The sequence below is a fragment of the Mytilus edulis genome, chromosome 7, assembly GCF_963676685.1.
Source record: "Mytilus edulis chromosome 7, xbMytEdul2.2, whole genome shotgun sequence".
NCBI lineage: Eukaryota > Metazoa > Mollusca > Bivalvia > Mytilida > Mytilidae > Mytilus > Mytilus edulis.
This window is the reverse complement of record NC_092350.1, coordinates 92277840-92297821: the sequence shown is the minus strand read 5'-3', so window position 1 is coordinate 92297821 and position 19982 is coordinate 92277840. Positions and strand designations below refer to the sequence as shown.

Here is a 19982-nt window from a genome sequence, read left to right as displayed (position 1 = left end):
TTTCTATTAAAAGTTTTATCTAGTTACCATATATTTCAATATAACAGGCGAACATGCAAGTGAGAAAATCCGTCATATGAGGTCAATAACTCCTGTAAGAAGTCATTTGACTTTTTTACGTGAATTTACATTAGGTATAGATCAACATTTTCATAAAATTGAGAATAAAAACGGGGAATATGTCAAAGAGGCAACAACCCTACCAAAGAGCAGACAACATCTGAAGTCTTCAACGCAGTGAGAATATCCCGCACCCGGAGGTCGTATCAGCTGGCCCCTAAATAAATTGTGTGCTAGTTCAGTAAAAATGGGCGTCACACTAAACTCCAGAAAATATAAATGAGATTAAATTTTAAAAATATACAAGACTAACAAAGGCCAGAGGTTCCTGACTTGGGACAGGTGCAAAAATGAGGTGGGGTTAAACATGTTATATGAGATCACAAATCTCCCCCAATACCTCTAGCCAATGTAGAATGAAGAAACACATATGAAGCATACACACAGTAAAACTCATTTTAAAAGAAGTCCCAGTCCGATGTCAGATTAGACATGTTTTTCACATCAGGTTTTCGTTATTCATACTGAGCGCTTCTTAATAAACAGCACTTGTATTTATCCCTATGCTTTAGTTTAAGCCATGTCAGCTAACTTGTCTGACAGGCAGGGTTATCCAACACAGTTTTTAAATTAGAAACACCAATGGTAATTGTTGCAAAGTTTAACCAAACTATCAGGCAACTCCCTAAAAGACATATTTAAGTTCAATAACATTTGGCCCAGTAGTTTCAGAGACTGAGAAATTTTGTAAAAGTTAACAAAGACGAAATCGGACGACGAACGTCAAAAAACGAGAAAAGCTCACTTAACAGGGCCAGGTCAGATAAAAAAGAACTCTCGCAAAGTATACCACTAAAGACTAAAACAGGTCTTAGTACCAACAGAAAACGACCATGACAGAGCAAAAACATTGAATGAACTTTTCACTATAATTGTATCAACTAAGAAGACATCAACTAAATGGTGTCTTCCCGATTGTCCCACTTTTTGAAATTACAGGTAAAAAAGTAATGATTAAGATTTGTGGGACAATCGCACACATGCTTGTGGGACAATCGGACACATGCTTGTGGGACAATTGGGAATTGTTTTGATAGTGATTAACTTATATTCATAGTTAGTAGACGATAATTACAGGTTACTAATCAATGTTTCTTATAAGATATAAAAATATGAAGAAAAAAACATGAAAAAATTTATATTTTCATATTTTATTTTGTACATAGTAGCAGAAGTCCACTAGTAGTGGACTTCTGATAGTAGGTTTAATTGAAGTATCATCAAACATGGAATATAATATAAAATTTAAGTCTTAGAAGCATGTTTTTTAATTAAGTTTTTATTGGCTTTGAACAACCTTTCAGTAACTACATCATGTACATGTACAAGTACTCTCATATATGTACTTAGTTTCTTTGTTGTTGGGATGCATAAGTAGCCGACCATGTGTACTCTTTGATCCCATTTGAAGAGATATAATTAGCCGGCCCCTTCAACTGTTTTTTATAGTTTATTCTTATTAGTGGAGTGACAAAGTCGATGAATTTTCAACTTTAATGGACCACCCTACCTGCAGGCTAAATTATACATTTTTGAATAGAGAAATGATTAAAGTTTAATATTTGCCTGGTCGTAGTATCGAAATATGGTGCATTTTTTTTTAATTTGGGGTTAAAGTGCAGTGGTCGATTTTTTCACCGAAGTACATTTAATTCACACGGGGTTATAAACAATCAAACAAATAATATCACATTTGCTTTAATAAACAAAATTTAATTCTTAAATGAAGCAATAAACTGTAACAATTCACTATCCAAAAAAAAAATAATAAAAAAAATAAAAAAAATGGCGATTTTAAAGAAAATTCAGATCAGCAATAATATTTACACACAAGATAAACATGTTTATGACCTTTAATTGGTATTTTTTTCTTCACATATACATTTTACGATGTATTTCTGATTTATACGTTTTCTCAAATTAAAAGAGAGTAAATTATGCTTCTGGTATGGTATATGCCATTTGTCAGTGGCAAATATTTCACCAAAGGTATGTGAATGAGATCGAAACAATTAATTCCAATGCGTCATTGTTATGTGTACTCCAATAAAAATACATATTGTACGGATAGAAAAACAAACTTTCCCTTATTGCAAGACAGTTATGCTTACATGAAACCCATAAAACAAATAAAAAGTGGTCAGTCATAAAGTGCAGTTGCAAATGCAAAACAAAACATACACAAAATCAAAGAACCAAACAAAATACACAGGTTCAAGTAATCGCATAGTCGAAGTGATATTAACCACAAAGAAACCAACTGTAATCATTTTGTTAAAAATAATGTCATGAATATATACAGCTTTACATGATTCACTCAGACTCCATTTTCATCGTCATCTTCTTCACTAATTTGAATGTGAGTAAGATAGTTTCTACAACTCTCAGAACCTTCACACGAACAAATAGTTGTACAACCTAGATTTTGCTGGTTACAGACACAATTTTTATCGCAAGCCTTTTTACCCTTGCATGTGCAAATAAGGTCTTGAAGGAAATCTGCTGACATAGGTCCTTCAAACAAAATCGGTAGTAAACCATTTTTACCCTCTTGCCAACCAGAGTTTTTGGGCTGTCTGGTTGCTGGTTTTGCAATGTGTGAATGCATCCAAACTTGCGTCTGTAACATTGCACGGAGGATGTGTTGTAAAAAGGATGCCTCACATGGGGGTAATCTAACAAGATTCATATCTTTTGTTGTGGCAAATTTCACCCTTAACTTGTTCAGGTCTTCATGTAAATCACTGAATTTCCTCTTCGGGTCGTATAACAAAGCAACAAATTTGCGTCCATCATGAATGGCGGATTCCTGATCTCCCGTTGAAAAACCTATCTGAAGGGATTGGAAATTGTCTGCACTTTTCTGCAAAAGTTTGTACATAGACTTCTTTCCGAGACCAAAAAAAGAAGAAGTCGTATCGCATCCTGTGAGGGCATGTGTGGCTGGCAGTAAATTACAGATTGATGGTTCAAGTGAGCGACATATATCGTGAACAGGTAGAAAACGCCTTCCATCTTTCAAATTTGATACTGACCCAGTTTGGAACCACATCTCCTCTGTATTTTCAAGTTTAGGAAAATAGTGGACACAGAGCACTAACACATCAGTGTCAGATGACTTTATAATAATACGACCTTTTCTATCATTCGAAAAAATATTGGCATCTGCATACACCGAATGAAGAATCATTCGTGTATCTGCTTCTTCTTGTGTGCTGTATAAGTCAGTACAATTTGACAGGCCATCACAAGAAAATCTCTTGACAACTTCTGGGTTTTCAAAAACACCCGCGAGAAACAATTCGGTACCTCCCTCTAAAGGAGACTGTTCAAAATACCGTTCGCAATACTCACCAAGTAATCTGATAAGTGACTGTTTATTTTCTGGATTGCAAAGGAACTTTTTCCAGTCCGGAATTGCTCTTCCTTCAATAACCTGATAAACCTTTTGAGCTCCAAATGACAAGGTTCGACGCAATCTTTCCGCTTCTTTGATTGACTGTTTTACATCGTAGCGATCAAAAACATCGACCACTGTTCCAGCATTTAAAAAACACGTCAGAAGCATTGTTACATAGTTTCGTAGCAGATCACCAAATGTGTTGCATTTCTTGACATCCATACATTGAATAATTCCCATACCATCACGTATCAAAACTGTATTTGCTGTGTCATAACTTGGAAGGTTGAAGGAAGAGCAGATTTCCTCTTCAAGTAGGTGAATTATATCTGATTTGCAACACTTACGCATGGTACCATCATCGTGGAAAAGTGCTGAAGGTATTGAACCAATAGGATATGCCAAGATCTTGTCTACTGTAACATCTTCTCGAACATCAGCCAGGGCTAAAGCGCGACGAAATATCATCTCTGGTTTTATATGGGCTTTCACAATGTCACCTGTTTTACATTTGAGTTTTGAAGTCTTAGTCATATCCTCAAATGTCTTTAGTGGAGACCTCGAAATAGGACTGTAGAAAACACGGTTTTCACCTTCATTAAAGCAACCTTCGACAAAAGACTTGACCATTTGGTTGCCACGTTCAAGAGATTTTAAAAGAGAATCTTGAACGTCTTTTGAGGCTTGCATCCCTGTAGAAATATTGATCAAGTATTTTGGATGATCGGTGATGTTAAATGGATCAGTCATGTTTGAATGCACATAACTAACCAAATCAGACACATTTTGTTCGTCGCGATTCATTGCTGTTGGTTTGTTTTCTTCGTGCTCACCTTCTGTGTCGGTCGATAATCCAGATCTTGCTCTCATTTCAGCACTGAAATGCGCAAGAATATGCCTTGTAAGCATCCATCGAAGTAATGCTGGTTTTTTTCTTGTCAATCCTACAATGCCGCCACAACCTTTGGAATCTTTAATGATAGTTTTTTCTGTGGCCATGTCACTCCAGATACCATTAAAGGTTCCAGGCTTTTGTCTGACTGCAAACTCACCTCACAAAAAGGAGGACTTAACCGTTTCTGGTAAATTTAACATATCCAAAACGTAGGCTAGAGTCCACCTAGCATAGTTTGTCCGGTTAGTTATGAAGAAGTATGGCAACATTGCAGACACTGATTTCAAATGTAAAAGCCACAAACCATCCCGTTCAGCTCTTATATTCTGTAATAATATTTCAACTGTACGAAGAAACATGTATTATATCCCAAAATGCAAAGGTTGGTGATATACTACAATAATGTGTTCTGAATTCTTCAAACAAAGGTACAATATGTTCTTCAAAAACATTGAAGAACTCCTCAATATCTTCAGTGCTTTGTGGTGTGCTGGGGACAGCAAATGAGCTATGACAGTCAAGGAACACCTTCCACACATTTGGTTGAATCGTTTCCATACGGTTTTCATCTCTACACCAATTAAAGAATGCCTTAAACAAAAGAACCATAAGAGCCTCATAGGCCAATGTTAATCCTCGAACACCACGATTAAACTGTTTACCAACTAGCATTTGATCAACTGTATTTGAAGCATAAATTCCAGAGTCTACAAGTAAGTCAGAGAGCCCAGCTGATGCCCATAACTTACCAACTGTTGCTATAAAACAGGAAAGCCCGTGAAACCCACCGAGTCTTATTATATGGGAGTGAAAAACATCCGGCATAGACCATTTCACCTGTTGGGCGACAGCATATAATTGCTGATCAAAAGTTTGTACAGCGTATTGTTGACCAGCACGATTTGACATATCTAAACATTGTTTCATGGTGGTATATACTGTTGCCATGTCGCTAGGTTTGGCGTCAATGACCGGAGCATAGGCTACAAACGTAAATTCACATTTTGATTCAGATAATCTTTTGTAGAAACCGGTCCAAAATGGGACAATTTGTTCATTACTTTCTACAGAAATAGGAATAGGATCAATGCTGCGTCTCGACAGTATTCGAAGGAATACCCAAGACATATCAGCAACATCTAGTCTTGAATCAATAAAGCTCGACACAATCTTGTCATAAGCATCTGCATATCGTGGGGGGCCATAACGTTCTTTTGGCTTGTTGTAAGGTAAGCATGCCATAAGTTTGGTATTAGAATCATCCAACGTCAGAGATCTTTCTGGTCCACGTTTAACCTTAATGGAACTAATACTTGCGTTGGATGTGTCATTTTGATACTGAAAGACAACTCTAGCCATTGAGTGAAAGGTATTCTTACCATCTATGGTTTCAGCATTAATATCAATATTATCAGCTCCCTCCTGAATGATATGACCACCTTCTTCAAAAGAAGCAATCCCATTAGGTAAATATGATGTGTCTTGGATTCTGCCTATTTCAAAATTTGCTAGACTAGTCAGATATCTTCGTACTTCTGAGTATGATGAACAAAAGCCATGTGAATTTAGATTTTCAATCAGGTTTTTGGAACCAAACTCATGGTGGAGTTGTAATGCCAAACCAAGATGAAATGGGGTGAAAATGCCTTTATTCAACGAAACAATACATTCGGCTATTGCAAGGACTTTACGCATCACATCGACAGGAAGGTCAGAAACATTACCCTCTCCATTGTATGACTTATCATCAATAATCCACAACAAAAACTTTGTTAATAAGCAAGGAGTGTGCTGTGTAGAATAAGACAACGATATTTCAGATGGTGTTGGGTAAGTCTCATTTGATATATCTAAGGACTGCAATTGTCTACGGATTATTGAAGCGGCTGCATGTAAAGTCTGGTCTTCATTTATAGGTCCTATTTCAACTTCAGCTTCAATTTCCGAAAGTTTTAACTCACATTTTAAATGGCTAGCTGCTTGAATGGCTTCGGCAATGGATATAGAACTGCTGAATACTATATTGGATCTTCCCTGCCCTTTCTGTGTCTGAATGACGATAGAATTTCCATAATGCTTTTCTAGCCTTCGTTGAAGTTTGGCTGAAGTATATTTCATTTTTAATTCGGGAGGTAAGAAGAAACAGTATTTTTCTAAAAGAAAAGACATTAGGTATGCCTTTTTGTGAATAAGCAAGTCTTCATTTATGTGACCAACGAAGGATTGAAAAGCCTTGTCATGAACAGAAATGTCCACCTCATCATTAAATTGTTCTTTCTTTGGAATGCTAAGTAAATAATTAGCAATGCAAGCTCTGTGGTAAAGAGCTTTAGATTTAAATTCTTCCGAAAAAAGAAGTGACTTCAACTCTAAATCACGTTTATGGTCTGCTAATTCACTTATTTTTTGTAGTCTTTCATCACTTTCTAAGTGACGTAGGTTTTTGTCACGCTTATACGACTTGTGCTTACAGAAAATGCAAGTAGTCCAAACAAACGGCGTGAACATTGATCTGGTCTGAACAGGATGGGAACAACATGGTTGATTCGCATTGGAAGTGTCTTTAAGATTGTTAACATCAGGCATTACAAACTTTTCTAAATTGACTCTACTAGTGTAGGATTTGTAACAAGATTTGTGATAACACAATCTTTCAATGTCTACATCTGCAAGTGAACTATATTCATCATGAAGTCGACGAAACACGTCATCTTTTCTTGTATTCACAGCATCTAAAAGTGTTTGCTGTCCTTTCGTAGATAAAGAGGACAGTTTTTCCACTGTTGAAACTTGACATATAATGCAAAGATTCCACTGGTTTGACATACAGCGAATTTTAGCTTGCGAAGCCGTAAGCTTCAATGGGCTACTAAAAGTAGACATTTTCCGGATAAACAACTTATCCGCACCAATTCAACTTTTAAATTATAAAAGACCTATTAATTTGTCAAAGTAAAAACACATTTTAATAACTATTTGACTCAAAATTAATCAGTAACAATTAAACACTAACAATGTTTAATAACCCTATAATACAAAAATATTAATAAAACGACTTTGAAAAGGAACAACTACGAAAAATACTATGACAAAATGTTGATGTGATTCATCCAGGTAAATCAATCAAAAGTAATAATACTGCGTATCGGTAAGGAATTAAAAATCCGGAAATTCAATGAATTTCATAGCAATGTTTATAAATTGCTAAAAATATAGTTATACTCATCCGAATGAGCTGAAGTTGGTCTCATAAGTTTAGAAAATGAAGTTTTATTACTTTTCACATAAAAAACTTTGTAATATATCGATAAATTATGAATTACAAGTTTAGTAACCTCTCCGTTCAAATAAAAAAAAGAGTATGCATTTTTCAAAGGGGATAAAAAAGTTAAAAATAAGGTTCAATAGAACAAATTTTCATTTTATACTATACATGTGTAGTTACTCTCTTAATAAAATATAAAATTAAGAGTTTGTGGATTATAAAAATGAAATCATGTTAAAAAATGTTTTTGGAATGCATTTCAAGTAAAAATCGAAAATTCATTTTCTTTTCACTCTCAAAAAAAATTGCACCGTACGAAATGTCTACGACCGGGCAAAAAAGTTAGATTAATGTATTGGCTTTGCAAAAATATAATTTTCAGCCTGCAGGTATGCCGGTCCATTAAACTCGTAAAATAAGCACCTTTTTCGTGATTTGTCACTCCACTATATGTTGTACTGTTACAAGCGGTCCCATTTTATTGGGAGGATAAACAGTCTAAAATAGGTTTAACCGGTGACCTATAGTTGTTAATTTCTGTGTCATTTGGTCTCTTGTTGGCAATCATACAACATCTCCTTTTCTATAATAATTCTGCATGTGTCTGTCCCAAATCAGGAGCCTGTAATTTAGTGGCTGTCGTTTGTTGCTGTGTAACATATTTGTGTTTCATTCATTATTTTGTTCAAGACTAGAATGTTAGTTTTCATGTTTTCATGTTTGAATTGTTTTACATTTTTCATATCGGGGCCTTTAATAGTTGACTATGCCGTATGGGCATTGCTCATTGTTGAAAGTCATATGGTGACCTTTAGTTGTTAACTTCAATGTCCATTTGGTCTTTTGTGGAGAGTTGTAACCATCTAAATATGTACCACTAAATAAACCGTTACATCCAAAATGGAAAGACATAATAACTTAAGAATGGACGAGAACAAAATTAGAATATGGATTCAATACATAAAAAGTATGAGGACCAGAAGAAATAGGCCATAGGGCCGTAGTTTTTTTATTTTTAGTTTTACGAACCCTCCTACCCTAATTTTTGCCAAATAGGAAAAAAAATAAAATTAAAAATGTTGATTTTTATTTTTTTTTCTCCTCCGACCCAGTGTTTTTCATGCAAAAATAAATAAATTTTAGTTCATAACTGCATGAAAGAATCTAAATTTATGCTCTTGGTGATTTAGTAAGTTGTTGCATATTGATTTTCAATTCAAACCTTGTCAAGAAAAAAAAATAGTTGTTACACTAGTAGAAAATCTCCTGGTGAAATAAAAAATTTTTTTTTTTGATATTGATGGTTGGTATTAAAAAAAAAAAATCAGCAGCAGCAGTTTTTTTTATACGACCGCAAATTTTGAAAAAATTTTCGTCGTATATTGCTATCACGTTGGCGTCGGCGTCGTCGTCCTCGTCGTCGTCCGAATACTTTTAGTTTTCGCACTCTAACTTTAGTAAAAGTGAAAAGAAATCTATGAAATTTTAACACAAGGTTTATGACCACAAAAGGAAGGTTGGGATTGATTTTGGGAGTTTTGGTCCCAACATTTTAGGAATTAGGGGCCAAAAAGGGCCTAAATAAGCATTTTCTTGGTTTTCGCACTATAACTTTAGTTTAAGTTAATAGAAACTTATGAAATGTTGACACAAGGTTTATGACCACTAAAGAAAGGTTGGGATTGATTTTGGGAGTTTTGGTTCCAACAGTTTAGGAATTAGGGGCCAAAAAAGGGCCCAAATAAGCATTATTCTTGGTTTTCGCACAATAACTTTAGTATAAGTGAATAGATATCTATAAAATTTCAACACAAGGTGTATGACTACAAAAGGAAGGTTGGTATTGATTTTTGGAGTTTTGGTCCTAACAGTTTAGGAATAAGGGGCCCAAAGGGTCCAAAATTAAACTTTGTTTGATTTCATCAAAAATTAAATAATTGGGGTTCTTTCATATGCTGAATCTAACTGTGTATGTAGATTCTTAATTTTTGGTCCCGTTTTCAAATTGGTCTACATTAAAGTCCAAAGGGTCCAAAATTAAACTTAGTTTGATTTTAACAAAAATTGAATCCTTGGGGTTCTTTGATATGCTGAATCTGAACGTGTACTTAGATTATTGATTATTGATTATTGGTCCAGTTTTCAAGTTGGTCCAGTTCGGGGTCCAAAATTAAACTTTGTTTGATTTCATCAAAAATTGAATAATTGGGGTTCTTTGATATGCCAAATCTAACTGTGTTAGTAGTTTCTTAATTTTTGGTCCCGTTTTCAAATTGGTCTTCATTAAGGTCCAAAGGGTCCAAAATTAAACTAAGTTTGATTTTAACAAAAATTAAATTCTTGGGCTTCTTTGATATGCTGAATCTAAACGTGTACTTAGATTTTTGATTATGGGCCCAGTTTTCAAGTTGGTCCAAACAGGATTCAAAATTATTATATTAAGTATTGTGCAATAGCAAGAAATTTTCAATTGCACAGTATTCAGCAATAGCAAGAAATCTTCAATTGTACAGTATTGTGCAATAGCAAGAAATTTTCAATTGCACAGTATGGTTCAATAGCAAGAAATCTTCAATTGACAGTATTGCGCAATAGCAAGAAATATCTTATTGCACAATATTGTGCAATAGCAAGAAATTTTCAGTTATTTGGAGTTATCTTTCTTTGTCCAGAATAGATATTTGTGCAATAGCAAGATATTTTCAATATTCTTTGAAAATTTGAGTTATCTTTCTTTGTCCAGAATAGTAGTTGAATCAACTTAAATCATTGTTTTATACAATATACAATGTATTTTCACTTTTACTACCAACTGATAAATTAAAACAATCTTTACCATTCAGTGATAAAAAGCACTTTTTTTACATTTTAATATTTTATGATGTATTTAAATGAGCAGTTATTGTTGCTGTTGCAAACTCCATTAGAAATTTGAATTGAGATCAGTTTTGGAATAAGGAAAAGGGGGATGTGAAAACAAAATTGGGGGGGGGGGGGGTCAATTTTTCTCATTCCATATTTCATAAATAAAAAGAAAATTTCTTCAAACATTTTTTTGAGAGGATTAATATTCAACAGCATAGCGAATTTTTTTTTTTAAGTTCATTAGACCACATTCATTCTGTGTCACCAACCTATGCTGTGTCAACTATTTAATCACAATCCAAATTTAGAGCTGAATCCAGCTTGAATGTTGTGTCCATACTTTCCCCAACCATTCAGGGTTCAACCTCTGCGGTCGTATAAAGCTGCGCCCTGCGGAGCATCTGGGTTTTTTTTTTTTCGTCCTCCTACCCATTGGTTTTGTCAAAAAATTTCGTAGAACTAAAAATATAATAACTATGGCCTAGACTGTAAAACAAAAAAATGTAAAATGAATTAGCAGCTATCATATCATTATTCACATTTTTTTTCAACAATTATCAATACCAGCTTGCATTTTTGATACCTGATGAATGGACAACATGAGACATTTGAGCATTTCCGAAAATTAAGTATCTCAAACATGCATTCTCTGCCAGATGCTGCAGCATATAGTATAGACCAACATAATGTGTTACCGTCTAGATTTTTATACTATCATCAATGCTTTACGTCTTAGATGCACGATTCTTTTATTAGTTGTTAGGCAGCAACCATTTGAATTATTTTTTGGGTGGGGGGGTTATGGATTTTTTTTTGAAAAAAAAGTTTATTTCCAGTTTTTGGAGAAAAAAATAATTTGTTTTTGATTCTCAGAAAAAAAATATTGTTTGTTTCCCCCTCGGCTGCCACTATATGTAATGCTAAAATTGAAAGAAAAAAAATAGATTGTTTTTCGCCACAGGCGAAAAAAAAGTTTGTCCAGAAAAAAAATCCATAGCCGAAGAAAATCAAATGGTTGCTGCCTTAGTGGCCTTGAAAAAGCTGTCAGTTAACTGTGAGTACTCTTAGATCTGTACCTATTGTCTTTTTGTTATTGGGATGTACAAGTACTCGGCCACGCCCACTTGTATTTGTGTCCATCTGAGGAGTTACGCCTTTTTAACGGATTTTTATAGTAAGTTCGTTTTTATGTTGTAATGTTATACCACTGTCCCAGGATAGGGGAGGGTATGGATCCTGCTAACATGTTTAAGCCCGCCACATTCTGTTTGTATGTGCCTGTCCCAAGTCAGTAGCCTGTAATTCAGCGGTGGTTGTCGTTTGTTTTACATATGTTACATATTTGTTTTTCGTTCAGTTTTTTTTGTGTACATGAATAAGGCCGTTAGTTTTCTAGTTTGAATTGTTTACATTGTCATTTCGGGACCTTTTATAGCTGACTATGCAAAATTGAGGGGAATTGAATTTTCAGAGAAGACTTAAGTGGCATAATATTTGAAGCAGCGTAGACAATTTGATTTTGAAAACCTTAGGACATGACGACGACTACTGACATGGTAAGGGCACTGTGCAAATCGTATATATCCATGTAGGCTACTAATTTTTCGCCCACTTTTTGCACACCAATTCATATTTATTGATTGAAATTCTAGGAGATATAATGCTTTTCCTATGTAAATACCAAACAGCATACTTCAGTATTGCAAGGATTTACTATACAAATCCTTGAGTATTGTAAAAGGGCGAGAAAGGCTTTGTATAGTGAGAAATTTGTCTATTTTTTCATAAAATTAAAGTATATATATACAAGTTTCTATTCTAGTTCCCTGGTTTCTATATATCGAAGTTTGTCCATACACCATTATCCAGTTCCTATTAGATTTCTTTTACGTTTTCTTTCCGTTATACAAGAAAAGATTCAACGAAAATCAGCAATACAGAACAACGTAACAAGATATACACCACAACACTCGTCTTGATTCAAGGCAATTAAGAAAGAAAAAAGAAAATTATGCAGAGGATTTCCCCAAGTTTATTACTTGACAACCTATTTATAGAATCGAGGCCAATGTCAATCTTTTTTTCAGCCTATATAGATTTTTTTTGTGTTGTTGTGTTGCTATCTTATTGACATTGATCAAACTTGTTTTTTTTTTTAAAGAAAAGTCGAACAGACTATCCTGAATCGCACGAACGGCGTACACATGACTTTAATATCAAATATTTCAAAAACATAGTCTCATCATCTCCTGGTAATTATTTCTATACTTTATGCTTTAAAATACTATTTTAAATTCATTCCTCTGGGTTTTTTCTTGTGAACATGTGCAAAACTATATAAATCATGCCTATGTAGATAAAATAACCAACAATAAAAGATGTTAATTATTTCTGTTTCCGTTTACCGTATTCCGTTCCGTATTCCGTTTCTGCCGTTTAGTAACACCCTGAATTTGGGTAGTGTAACTTTTATCGTTATTGAGTTATGTCCCTTGATAGTGTTATATGCATTGCAGCAAGCAGAGACATCGACACATTTCCCTTTTATTTTCTAATGACATATATCATTATGTTACGAAGTTTCCGTCTGTCATACATGTGTCATACACACTACACAGAATGTCCAATGTCATTGTCAGACCTCACTTTCATGTATCAGCGACTGCTTGAAAAAAGATTTGATATTTGTAATCATTTGAATTTCTCACTATTTATGAGTAAACTACAAATGTATATTTGGTATATACATGTAGGTTCTTTGCAATTTCTACATGTCCATCGTGCAGGGTTCACCTGTCCTCCACCTCAATTCATGGATGAGTGATTATGTCCGTTTCTCAAATACTATAAGAAGTAGGTCAACTATAATGCCATTATGTTGTGTATGGAATTACTATAATTGGTACATGTCAGTCTGGCAGGTTTCAAAGATCTTGACCTCATTTTCATGGTTCAATGGTCAATGTTAAGTTTTTTTGTGTTTTGGTCTGTTCTTCAAGTACTATAAGCTATAGGTCAATTATATTTGGTGTATTGAATGATTGGAAGATGAACATGTCGGTCTGGTAGATACTATATGACCTTAATCTCATTTTCATGATTTATTGCATTGGTCAATGTTAAGTTTTTGTGTTTTGGTCTGTTTTAAAGTACTACATGTATAAGCAATGGGTCAACTATATTTGGTGTATGGAATGATTGGTGAAGGTGTCGTCAGGTAGGTATCATATGACCTTAACCTCATTTTCATGTTTTATTGGTCAATGTTTTTTAGGTTTGGACTGTTTTTCATTTATCATAAGCAATATGTTAACTATATTTTGTGTAAAAAAAAAATTATGGTGTATATTCTCTGTCAGGATTTATCTGACCAAGCCTTCTGTGATGCTTTAAGTTAAACCTTTATCTTTAATACTTTGAACATAAAACCAATGGTCAGTAAAATAGGCGAGATATTTCAACCTGTGCACTCTTGTGGATATTAATGGACCATATAAGGTAAAAGTCCAATTTCAATTTTTTCAGTTTTTTAACCACATTCATTCTGTGTCAAAAACCTATGATGTGTCAACTATTTATTCAAAATCCAAATTCAGAGCTGTATCAAGCTTGAAGTGTAGTGTCCAGTCGTGTCCCACCTGTTCTGGGTTCAGGGTTCGACCTCTCGGTTGTATCAAGCTGTGCCCAGCAGAGCATTTTATTTATCCCGGGTCATGTATAGTTTGTGATTAGGTCACTGGTCAGTTTATGGGCAACCACAAGTGGTAGGTCTATTGGCATTATTTCCATGGAGATTATATGCCCCCCCCCCCTAATCATCATGATCATGGTTCATTGACTTTGATACAAAGTCTACAAGCAGAATTTTGTATTTTGGTTACCGTGAAAGGACTTTATTTCTTAGGCATGTTAGGTATCAATTTTAGTGGTTTGAGCAAAAGTAACATATTTGTGGATTTTAAATTTGTAGATTTGAGTTTTCTGAAAAAATAATCAGAAACGAAGATTTAAAAAAAAAATCATATGTTGCTTTATAATGATTTGTGGGATATTGCAAATAATGTGTTCATTTTCACTTACTTGTTCGTCTTTCATAATTATAACATGTATAAGCTCTGCCAACATTCACTGGGACCTTTAAAGGAGTAGGTTCAGTAAGACCCCTTTTTGGTCCCAAAATATAGCAGTTTTACAAAATTGTGAAAATGTAATCTTTTAGCTATTTATTGGAAAGTAGAATGCTTCTGCTACACAGATATGGGCTGTTTTTGACAATACAATGCACATATATCGGGTACTTACATCATTAAGTCATGCTATATTACTGAAATCTTCACAATTTCAGCATTTTAATTAAATTTTAGACGGTGTCCGTCTTAAATGAAAGTGGCCGCATTCGTGTTCATTCATAATATTGAAATGTGAGTTGTATTTGATGATAAAACATAACATATATAAAGGTTGAGGATGAACACGGATGCGGCCACTTTCATTTTTGACAAAAGCTATCTGAAAAGTGACGATTTTTTGCATATTTGATAGATTTTTCATATTTAAGCCTGAATCGGAGCGTTTTTAATGACTAAATCAGTTAAAATCTTTCCCATAAACTAATTAAATCAATTGAAATAAAGACTTTTAAAGTGTTTAAAAAGTGTAAAAAATATTTCGTTAGATGAACCTGAAATTTGCCCTTACCAGAACCTACTCCTTTCTTCTTAGAAGAGAAATATATCACTCATTGATTAATTTACCTGAGTAAAAAAAAATATCTTCTAAAAGATGAAAATACATGTACATGCTTTTTACTCACAAAACTCCATGTGAAGTTTCAGTAAATCAATATCAATAATTTAATTTTCAATCTGTTCATATTATAATCACGGATTTAATCATAAAAAGTTGATTTCGGACAAAATTTTTGGCATTGTTCCTATTGAAATTTGCATTTTTTTTTATTTGTTTAATTATAGAGTACATTTAAGATGGCTGTAATTTAAACATCGTCATTTTCCAGTTTTTATTTGTAAGAAAATTTCAGGTTAATAAATCAATGCATGATGAATTTCTCTTAGAAGAAATTTAAAAGTCCCAGTGAAAAAACCACCCTCGTTCATCTCACATTTTATATTTTTACATGATTTGAATTTTATGTTATTCTTTATTTGCAGATTGTTATTGACCTGTGGCAGCTAGTATTAACGCCATGGAAACACCCTTTGAAATAAGCTGAAGTTGCAATTGGAGTTTGATGAAGGATAGTTTGTAGTTATTGACAGTTTCAGAACTAGAACCAACAGATTTCCGTTTGGGTATTTAATTGTGTTGATTATATGTTTCTAATGTATAGCTGTAAGTGTCTCTTTTAAGACATCCACTACATCTAGCCTTTTTATACGCCTGTTTACGGGACGTATTATGGTATACCTATGTCCGTCCGTCTGTCGGTCAGTCATCAACATTTTGGACATTATCTCAAAAACGCTTTAACCAATTTGAATGAAACTTTGGTGAATTGTTTATATATATTGACGTGAGCTCCCTTTCGGTTTGAATACATTTTAGATTTTACGTTTCAGAGTTTTGGGGTTTTATTCATTACAAAAAGGGGATTTTTCCAGTTTTCGGACATTAACTCAAAAATACTTTCACCAATTTGCAAGAAACTTTGGTAAATTGTTTATATATATTGACATGAGCTCCCTTTAGATTTTTATACGACCGCAAAATTTGAAAAATTTTTCGTCGTATATTGCTATCACGTTGGCGTCGGCGTCGTCGTCGTCGTCGTCGTCGTCGTCGTCGTCCGGCGTCCGAATACTTTTAGTTTTCGCACTCTAACTTTAGTAAAAGTGAATGGAAATCTATGAAATTTTAACACAAGGTTTATGACCACAAAAGGAAGGTTGGTATTGATTTTGGGAGTTTTGGTCCCAACATTTTAGGAATTAGGGGCCAAAAAGGGCCCAAATAAGCATTTTCTTGGTTTTCGCACTATAACTTTAGTTTAAGTTAATAGAAATCTATGAAATTTTGACACAAGGTTTATGACCACAAAAGAACGGTTGGGATTGATTTTGGGAGTTTAGGTTTCAACAGTTTAGGAATTAGGGGCCAAAAAAGGGCCCAAATAAGCATTATTCTTGGTTTTCGCACAATGACTTTAGTTTAAGTAAATAGAAATCAATGAAATTTAAACACAATGTTAATGACTACAAAAGGAAGGTTGGTATTGATTTTGGGAGTTTAGGTCCCAACAGTTTAGGAATTAGGGGCCAAAAAGGAACCCAAATAAGCATTTTTCTTGGTTTTCGCACCATAACGTTAGTATAAGTAAATAGAAATCTATGAAATTTAAACACAAGGTTTATGACCATAAAAGGAAGGTTGGTATTGATTTTGGGAGTTTTGGTCCCAACAGAATAAGGGGCCCAAAGGGTCCAAAATTAAACTTTGTTTGATTTCATCAAAATTGAATAATTGGGGTTCTTTGATATGCCGAATCTAACTGTCATGACTGTGTATGTAGATTCTTAACTTTTGGTCCTGTTTTCAAATTGGTCTACATTAAGGTCCAAAGGGTCCAAAATTAAACTTAGTTTGATTTTGACAAAAAATGAATCAGTTAGGTTCTTTGATATGCTGAATCTAAAAATGTACTTAGATTCTCGATTATAGGCCCAGTTTTCAAGTTGGTCCAAATCGGGGTCCAAAATTAAACTTTGTTTGATTTCATCAAAAATTGAATAAATGGGGTTCTTTGATATACCAAATCTAACTGTGTATGTAGATTCTTCATTTTTATACGACCGCAAATTTTGAAAAAATTTTCGTCGTATATTGCTATCACGTTGGCGTCGGCGTCGTCGTCGTCGTCGTCGTCCGGCGTCCGAATACTTTTAGTTTTCGCACTCTAACTTTAGTAAAAGTGAATGGAAATCTATGAAATTTTAACACAAGGTTTATGACCACAAAAGGAAGGTTGGTATTGATTTTGGGAGTTTTGGTCCCAACATTTTGGGAATTAGGGGCCAAAAAGGGCCCAAATAAGCATTTTCTTGGTTTTCGCACTATAACTTTAGTTTAAGTTAATAGAAATCTATGAAATTTTGACACAAGGTTTATGACCACAAAAGAACGGTTGGGATTGATTTTGGGAGTTTTGGTCTCAACAGTTTAGGAATTAGGGGCCAAAAAAGGGCCCAAATAAGCATTATTCTTGGTTTTCGCACAATAACATTAGTTTAAGTAAATAGAAATCAATGAAATTTAAACACAATGTTAATGACTACAAAAGGAAGGTTGGTATTGATTTTGGGAGTTTAGGTCCCAACAGTTTAGGAATTAGGGGCCAAAAAGGGACCCAAATAAGCATTTTTCTTGGTTTTCGCACCATAACGTTAGTATAAGTAAATAGAAATCTATGAAATTTAAACACAAGGTTTATGACCATAAAAGAAAGGTTGGGTTTGATTTTGGGAGTTTTGGTCCCAACATAATAAGGGGCCCAAAGGGTCCAAAATTAAACTTTTGTTTGATTTCATCAAAATTGAATAATTGGGGTTCTTTGATATGCTGAATCTAACTGTCATGACTGTGTATGTAGATTCTTAACTTTTGGTCCCGTTTTCAAATTGGTCTACATTAAGGTCCAAAGGGTCCAAAATTAAACTTAGTTTGATTTTGACAAAAAATGAATCAGTTAGGTTCTTTGATATGCTGAATCTAAAAATGTACTTAGATTCTTGATTATTGGCCCAGTTTTCAAGTTGGTCCAAATCGGGGTCCAAAATTAAACTTTGTTTGATTTCATCAAAAATTGAATAAATGGGGTTCTTTGATATACCAAATCTAACTGTGTATGTAGATTCTTCATTTTTGGTCCTGTTTTCAAATTGGTCTACACTAAAGTCCAAAGGGTCCAAAATTAAACTTAGTCTGATTTTAACAAAAATTGAAATCTTGAAGTTCTTTGATATGCTGAATCCAAAAATGTACTTAGATTTTTTATTATGGGCCCAGTTTTCAAGTTGGTCCAAATCAGGATCTAAAATTATTATATTAAGTATTGTGCAATAGCAAGTCTTTTCAATTGCACAGTATTGCGCAATGGCAAGAAATATCTAATTGCACAATATTGTGAAATATCAAATTTTTTTTTAATTAGAGTTATCTTTCTTTGTCCAGAATAGTAAGCAAGAAATATCTAATTGCAAAATATTGTGCAATAGCAAGATTTTTTTTTAATTGGAGTTATCTTTCTTTGTCCAGAATCAACTTAAATCTTTGTTATATACAATATACAATGTATATTCACTTTTTACTACCAACTGATAAATTAAAATAATCTTTACCATTCAGTGATAACAAGCAGTTTTTTTACATCTTAATATTTTTATGATGTATTTAAATGAGTAGTTATTGTTGCAAACTCCATTAGAAATTTTAATTGAGATTAGTTTTGGAATAAGGGAAAGGGGGATGTGATTAAAAAAATTGGGTTCAATTTTTCTCATTTGAAATTTCATAAATAAAAAAGAAAATTTCTTCAAACATTTTTTTGAGAGGATTAATATTCAACAGCATAGTGAATTGCTCTAAGAGAAACAAAAAATTTTAAGTTCATTAGAACACATTCATTCTGTGTCAGAAACCTATGCTGTGTCAACTATTTAATCACAATCCAAATTTAGAGCTGAATCCAGCTTGAATGTTGTGTCCATACTTGCCCCAACCGTTCAGGGTTCAACCTCTGCGGTCGTATAAAGCTACGCCCTGCGGAGCATCTGGTTGGTCCTGTTTTCAAATTGGTCTACACTAAAGTCCAAAGGGTCCAAAATTAAACTTAGTCTGATTTCAACAAAAATTGAAATCTTGGGGTTCTTTGATATGCTGAATCCAAAAATGTACTTAGATTTTTTATTATGGGCCCAGTTTTCAAGTTGGTCCAAATCAGGATCTAAAATTATTATATTAAGTGTTGTGCAATAGCAAGTCTTTTCAATTACACAGTATTGCGCAATGGCAAGAAATATCTAATTGCACAATATTGTGAAATAGCAAATTTTTTTTTAATTAGAGTTATCTTTCTTTGTCCAGAATAGTAAGCAAGAAATATCTAATTGCAAAATATTGTGCAATAGCAAGATTTTTTTTTAATTGGAGTTATCTTTCTTTGTCCAGAATCAACTTAAATCTTTGTTATATACAATATACAATGTATATTCACTTTTTACTACCAACTGATAAATTATAATAAATAACATTCAGTGATAACAAGCAGTTTTTTTTACATCTTAATATTTTATGATGTATTTAAATGAGTAGTTATTGTTGCAAACTCCATTAGAAATTTTAATTGAGATTAGTTTTGGAATAAGGGAAAGGGGGATGTGATTAAAAAAATTGGGTTCAATTTTTCTCATTTGAAATTTCAT

The 19982-nt window shown here is 33.6% G+C and overlaps 1 protein-coding gene across 1 annotated transcript in view; it reads left to right on the top strand.

Annotated features, from left to right (window-relative positions):
• Nucleotides 1-19982, top strand: part of LOC139482479 (uncharacterized) — a 94314-nt gene that overhangs the window by 8798 nt on the left and 65534 nt on the right. Inside the window, exon 4 of the mRNA XM_071266390.1 lies at nucleotides 15717-15857. The gene's annotated coding sequence lies outside the window, so the exon portion shown is untranslated. The remainder of the gene's footprint in view (nucleotides 1-15716; nucleotides 15858-19982) is intronic.